The following is a 7,884-nucleotide window of genomic DNA, read 5'->3' as shown; positions in this document are numbered from 1 at the left end:
GCCCCTTCAGGGTATTCCTGAGCTTCTAAATATCTTTTTACTTCGTGGAACCAAGGTTTCTCTTCTACTTCATCAGCGTTAAGTTCATAACAATATGCTGGTTCATCTAGTCGCTCAATGGTGATCATGGGAGCTTCATTGTCCCATCTGACTCTGAACATAGATGACATGGTGGCCAAGGCGTCTGCCAACTGATTCTCCTCTCGTGGAATATGTTCGAATGTAATCTCTTCAAAATATGGGATTAATGTCAACACCCGTTCTCGATAAGGGATGAGATTCGGATGTTTAGTGTCCCATGTTCCTTTGATCTGGCTGATTACTAATGCCGAGTCTCCGTACACACTCAAAAACTTGATTCTTAGGTCTATAGCAGCGCTGAGTCCCAAAATACATGCTTCATACTCAACCATATTATTGGTACAATCAAAACATAGTCTAGCAGTGAAAGGCGTATGGCAACCCCTGGGAGAAATGATTACAACACCAACCCCATTGCCCAATGCATTAGAAGATCCATCAAAAACCATAGTCCATCGGGATCCCAGTCCGGGTCCTTCATCCGGTCCAGGTTCTTCATAATCAGTGACAAACATGACGTCCTCATCTGGGAACTCAAAATTCATAGATTGGTAATCATCCACCGCTTGATGAGCCAAATGATCAGCTAGCACGCTTCCTTTGATTGCTTTCTGGGTAGTATACTGGATATCATACTCTGTTAAAATCATCTGGCATCTTGCTATTCTTCCGGAGAAGGAAGGTTTCTCAAATACATATTTGATAGGATCCATCTTAGAAATCAATAAAGTGGTGTGATTCAACATATACTGTCTTAGTCGGCGAGCAGCCCAGGCTAAAGCACAACAAGTTTTCTCAAGTAGTGAGTATCTTGTTTCACAGTCGGTAAACTTTTTGCTAAGGTAGTATATGGCATGCTCTTTTCGACCAGACTCGTCATGTTGCCCCAACACGCACCCCATTGAATTTTCTAACACAGTCAAATACATGATTAGAGGTCTTCCTTCAACTGGTGGTATCAGAATTGGAGGCTCCTGGAGATACTTCTTGATTTTGTCAAAAGCTTCTTGACATTCATCATTCCATATCATCTCTTGATTTTTCCTCAGCAGTTTGAAGATGGGTTTGCAAGTAGCAGTCAAATGGGAGATAAATCGGGCAATGTAATTCAAACGTCCCAAGAAACCTCTGACTTCTTTATCTGTACTAGGAACTGGCATTTCTTGAATAGCTCTCACCTTAGCCGGGTTAACCTCAATTCCTTTACTACTGACAATAAAGCCCAAGAGTTTACCGGATCTTACTCCAAAGGTGCATTTGTTCGGGTTCAATCTCAACTTGTATTTCTTCAACCTCTCAAGCAGTTTGTATAAATGATCGAGATGTTCTTCTTCAGTATGAGATCTGGCTATCATGTCATCCACATATACCTCAATTTCATGATGGATCATATCATGGAACAAAACCACCATAGCACGCTGGTATGTTGCCCCTGCATTCTTTAGACCGAATGGCATTACTTTGTAACAGAAAGTGCCCCATTGCGTCACAAACGTAGTTTTCTCCATGTCCTCAGGTGCCATCTTAATCTGGTTATAACCTGAGAATCCATCCATGAATGAGAATACCTTGTGTTGAGCGGTGTTATCTACCAGAACGTCAATGTGTGGAAGTGGAAAGTCATCTTTGGGACTCGCTTTATTCAAATCCTTGTAATCGACACACATTCGCACCTTACCATCCTTCTTTGGCACTGGTACCACATTAGCAACCCATTGGGGATAAGAAGTAACAGCTAGAAAACCGACATTAAATTGTTTCATAACTTCGACTTTGATTTTCTCGGACATTTCAGGACGCATGCGACGAACTTTTTGCTTAACAGGATGACAATCTTCCTTCATCGGCAAACGATGCACTACTATATTAGTATCCAGTCCTGGCATGTCTTCGTACGACCAAGCAAAAATCTCAATATAATCATGTAACATCTGAATCAATCTTTCCTTGACACTGCTTCCCAAGCCTGCTCCTATTTTGACTTCTTTCTTGTCCACTTCAGTACCCAGATTTACAATTTCGATTGACTCTTCATGCGGCTGTATAGTCTTTTCTTCTTGCAGTACCAGTCTGACAAGCTCTTCAGGTACTTCACAATCTTTCTCACCTCCATCCTCGGTTTGGTAGATCAGATTTTCGAAGTCATAATTAACAGTAGCAGAACTATTATCAACAGGATCCAGAGTGGGTGTTGATCTGCAATTCGTTACGTGAGTGTGTGTAAGAAAACATAGCTTGTTCGAAAGATGACAGGAAAGATAAAGAGCGCAATATTTGAATGCAAAAAGGTCCATTGATTTATTGAATATGAATATGCATATGAAGATGACAAAACCCTTAACAAATTAGCTATTGTGCCCCGGGCACAGACACAATGCTTTCAAGAAGTTCAATTGTAAAAATTAAAAATTTACAAAAATAGGAAATAACAATTACTCCTGACTAAAGGAAATCGGGATAGTGTCTTCAGCCTTCCAATTATTGAGTCCGTCACCAATTGTTGTGAAAATCCAGCTATCCAAGTCACAATCGCTATCAGCATCTTCTACAGCATTAATTTGATCTTTGACCATCTTTTCAGAGTTAAACCCAAGACCAGACTTGTCAGACTTGTACGGTACGTTGATCAGTTGACCCCAACCAGTACGACCACCATTTTCAACCACGGCTTGAGCATCTTTCAGAGAAATCATAGCAGGAGGAGCACGAATAACCTTGGGCACAAGGGGAGTTGGCTTAAGGACAAGACTGGACGGCGGAACCACTTCAAATGACTGAGAAGGAGTCTCGAAGAATTCGCCATCCACCTCGACGTATCTGAAGGCCTGCACACTACTGACAATATACTCCTCTTCTCCACACACAATGACAATCTTACCATCTATTGGATACTTCAGCTTTTGATGGAGAGATGAAGCTACGACACTTGCCCCATGAATCCAAGGGCGTCCCAGCAAGCAGGAATAGGCCGGACGGATGTTCATCATGTGAAAGGTAGTGTTGAAGAATTGATGTCCTATCTTGATAGGGAGAACCACTTCACCATGGACAACACTTTTCGCACCGTCGTACGCACGCACCACAGTATCACTGGGTTTCAATTCGATGCTCTTACAATCAAGTTTATCGAGCACAGCTGTCGGCAGCACATTCAAAGAAGAGCCATTGTCGATCAATACGTGAGATAAGGTGACCCCTTCACACTCGATGGAGATATGCAGAGCTCTATTGTGATTCTTTCCTGCTGGTGTCAGGTCGGCATCGGAAAAGCCTAGGCCATTGTCAACAGTCAGATTGGCCACATAGTTTTCGAACTGATCGACGGATGTCTCCTGAGGTACATGAGCAGTCTTCAAGAATTTTATCAATGCCTTGGCATGAGATTCAGAAGATAATAACAAGGATAACATCGAGATCTTAGACGGAGTATGCCCCAGCTGCTCTACCACATCAAAATCACTCTTACGGATGACTTTCAGCATTTTCTCCACTTCCTGCTTGGCAACATCTTCAGTAGTAACTTCGACCGATGTCTTTGACTGAGAAGGGTTGATCACTGGTTCCTTTCCTCGAGTTTCAAGGGCGGGAGGTGAGATTTCTGGAGAGAAGATCCTTCCACTTCGAGTAACTTTACTAGTCCCAACAATGTCATTAGGATTAGCAGAATTACCAACTTGCTTTACGCCATGGATGTAAACATCACCTCCATAATTCCAAGGAATGGCTTTGCTTGAGGAATACGGTACTGGGCCAGGTGCAGTAATAATTAGGGGAGCTGCCTTGGGCTCAGCAGTAATCTTCACAGGTACTCTAGTAGCGGTAATCTTCACTGGACCTTTGGACCTGGCAATCACAGATATTTCTTCCATAGGGTTTTCCACCTTAGGAATCCTTTCAAAGAGAATTGTACGATCGTCCATCAGCCGTTGAATACCATTCCTCAATTTCAGGCAATCATTGGGTCAGAGTATACAGAGATTGCAATTTTCAGCACAACCTGGAAATAAACCAGCTTGCAATAAATTCTTCTTGATGATCAGGAGAGGAGCTGTTAAGTCCGCTACAGTAGTAATGTGAGAATTGTCATCCACAACATTAACAGTCTTGTCATGATTAGGCATAGGTGCAGTGATGACATTGGGAGTCTCCGGAGGATCAAATTCGATTTCTCCCGCGTCGATCATATCCTGAATCTTATTCTTCAACAACCAGCAATCGTTTGTATCATGCCCGGGGCTATCGGAGTGATACGCACACCTGGCATTGGGATTATAACGAGGAGAAGTAGTGTTGAGATTTGCAGGAGGGCCTCTGAGAGTAATTAAATTTGCCTTTAGCATACCTTGCAGTGCTTGTGCTAAAGTCATATTGATCTTGGTAAACTGCCTTCTCGGCCTGTCTTGTCTGTGCTGGAAGTTTTGAGCCGGCGGTGCTGCAATTGTAACTGCTCCAATGGTATGGTCACGATTTTTCTTGTTATGACCCCTTTCATCGTACACAGCATTTGATTCATTCTTTCCCTGATGGGTCTTTCTGGTGCTTGTGGAGGTAGTTGCCTGTATCTTTCCACTTCGAATACCACTTTCAACACGTTCACCTATCAGTATCAGGTCAGTGAAACCCGACGAAGAACCTCCCAGCAGATGGCTGTAGAATGGACCAGTCAGTGTACCCATGAACATGTCCACTAATTCTCGATCAGTCATAGGGGGTTTGACTCTGCCAGCCAAATCTCTCCATTTTTGAGCATATTCTTTGAAGCTTTCTTTAGATCCCATAGTCATATTCTGCAACTGTAGCCGAGTAGGCGACAATTCAGAATTATACTGGTAATGCTTGTAGAAAGTTGTCGCTAAATCAGTCCAGGTGTGGATGTTAGAGCTCTCAAGCTGATAATACCACTCTAACTGTGTGCCAGACAGACTCTCTTGGAAGAAATGGATCCATAGCTTCCTATCAGTGGTATACGGCTGAATCTTTCTCACATAAGCTCTTAGATGCATTTGAGGACAAGACGCACCATCATACTTAGTGAAAGTGGGGATCTTTGCGAGGAATGACCACATCAGAGACCAGACCCAAGCTTTCGAAATCCAGACCGGACGCCTTTTGACCCTCCATAGCTTGCATACGTTCTTCCAGCAACTTGTACTTATCATCCTTTGGAGAGTACTGTTCATCTTCATAATCTTCATCGTCGTCCTCATGGTTGAGAGGATCAGCATTCTCATCTTCCGAATCATTTTCTGTCTCCTCTTCTTGATCCTTCGGCAATCTAATCTTGACTCCTGCAGCCTGTCCTTTAAGCCTTCTTCCCGGGTTAATGTAACTCACAGGTTTCCTGTCTTTCTTCTTCTCGAGCAAGAGAGCCTTCAGTTCCTCCTGCCCCTTGGATAAGTTCAGGATCAACTCCTGGAATTGAGCATTTTGAGCCTGGAGATCTTTGACAGTTTGTTCGAGGGCCATCTTTCTGTTTGCAATAGGAAGACTGTGAGAACATGGATCCTTTAGAATACCTGTTATGCAATGTTATGTCATGCTATGCGATGTATGAAATGTTTTCAAGGACTTTTGGAATTTAACTTTGCGTAAACCACCAAGAAAGGAACTTTTATTAATAATTTTGTAATCAATATCTATTACAACAAAATAATAAAATACAATGACAGCTCAAGTCTCCCAGGGACGGCTTCTTTTCGGGCGAAGATATGTATTGAGTCTTCGTTCCTCATTAAGCTGGCTGGTGAGTTCTAACACTTTCTTCCTTTCAGCACAGAACTGGGCTTCAAAAGTATCCCTTTCCTCTCTCAACTGGATCCAGGATCTTTTCAATTCTTCAACGTTGGTAGGCATATCCGGATAAGGAATGATCTGAGAAATACCTCCTTCAACTTCTGGCTCAACAATCAGCGGTCCGACTGCAAGATATGGCATGCCAAGTTCACAAGCTCTTGCGCGTACCCATCTGAGATAAGGTTCCATAGGAATAGAGTTTTTCTGTCCTAAAACGCTTCTTTTCACCATGCCCCAAGCTCGTACAAATCTTTGACGGAGACCTTGGGAATCGTTGTCATAGTCAAACACAGTGCCTTGGATAATTATTTCATGTGGACCATCTCTTCGAGCGCAACCAAACTGACGTAGGGCTAAAGCAGGATTATAAGTAATACCTCCCCTCATCCCCAGGAGTGGTACGTTAGAGAATTCTCCACAACGGTCGATGAGGATAACATTTTCTTCGAGATGAGGACACCAACGGATGTCTGAATGAGAGAGTGACATTATCCTTTGAGACCATTTCAACTTCTGCTCATTCCTCAAGACTGATTGAGGAAGGTGCGAAATAAACCACCTAGCTAATAAAGGTATGCAGCACATGAGAGTCCCTTGCCTTTTCATAGTACGGGTGTGAAGGGAATGCAAAATCTCTCCAAGCAAGGTAGGCACAGGGTTATGAGTGAGAAATATCTTAATAGCATTCATGTCTATGAATTGATTCGGGTTAGGAAATAGCCCCAAACCATAGATTAGTAATGCTAGGACATCTTCGAAAGCATGGACATTCATATCTTTTAAGAATTCTCGGGCCTTATTTATCAGAAACTTGGCAAGTAAACCCTTAACTCCACTTCTTGTTACCCAATTAGTTTCAATGTCGGACTTTGTCATGTCTAAAGCTGCGGCAACTTCTTCAGACTTCAGACTCTTTTCTAAACCACTGAAAGGTGTTTGATCAAGAATAGGTATCCCAAGCAGCCTGGAAAACTCTTCTAATGTGGGTACCAACTGATAATCTGGGAATGTGAAGCAATGATGTTTAGGATCGAAGAACTGGAATAGAACTCTCATCATATCTTCTTTGAAACCAGTGGTAACCAAATTAAGGAGAGAACCATGTTTCTTGATGAACTGAGCCTGATCAGGAAGTTCTGACACTAAATCCTTTAGTTGAGGAGGGATGGCTACAAAATTGATCCGGATGGTCTTCCTGGAAGCCATATCCTTACGAAACAGAGCAAAGTTAAATCCCTAAGTCCTTGAATTGATTAGTGCAATGTCATGACGTTATGATGTTATGATGTTATGATGTTAAGTAAACAACAAGCACAAACAAGTCACACAACAATCATTCCTAAGTTTTAAGGCTTGCATGAGTTCCATAGGTAAGTACCCTCCCCAGTGAAGTTTGGTTGGTTCAACCTGTCCTAGAGCAGTAACCGGGTTCTAAAAGGATCTCCAATCATTGACCTTCCTTTAAGTCCACTTCAGTGCAACACCAAGTGGTTGACCAAAGCTTCCCTAAAGTCCAATCTCAAAGAGTGTAGTATCGAGTCTCAACCAACCCCAGTCGGAACCGAAGTCAGTTATCTCACTACTTTCTAATGGCTAGGATGAGTCAACTAGGGTTCTAAAGGTCTGGTTAATGGTTTGATGACACCACGCAGATGCCAATTTCTCCTCAAGTAAACATGAGAAACATCAGGACATCCAAAGTGTCACATTAACCGTAGCCATCATTTTAACCATTCCAGTATACGCCGGATAGTCGCGATGATCTATTGCTACTTACCTAAGGTACACTAGATCCGGGTGTAGGATCTTTCACTCAAGCATATAATACCCAAGCAATCCCTTAACAGTAAATCAGACAATTCAAATAAGTGATCTTGTTTTTGTTTTTCTTTTTTTTTTCTTTTTTTTTAAGGAAACCTCTCTTTTTAAATGTCCCCAGCAGAGTCGCCAGTTCTGTCATACGGTGAACTGACTTTGTGTGTTTTTGCTTTGGAAAGCAAATGTCGCGGA

This window comes from Lathyrus oleraceus, chromosome 5, assembly GCF_024323335.1.
Source record: "Lathyrus oleraceus cultivar Zhongwan6 chromosome 5, CAAS_Psat_ZW6_1.0, whole genome shotgun sequence".
NCBI classification, from domain to species: Eukaryota; Viridiplantae; Streptophyta; class Magnoliopsida; order Fabales; family Fabaceae; genus Lathyrus; species Lathyrus oleraceus.
This window is presented reverse-complemented; position numbering follows the sequence as displayed.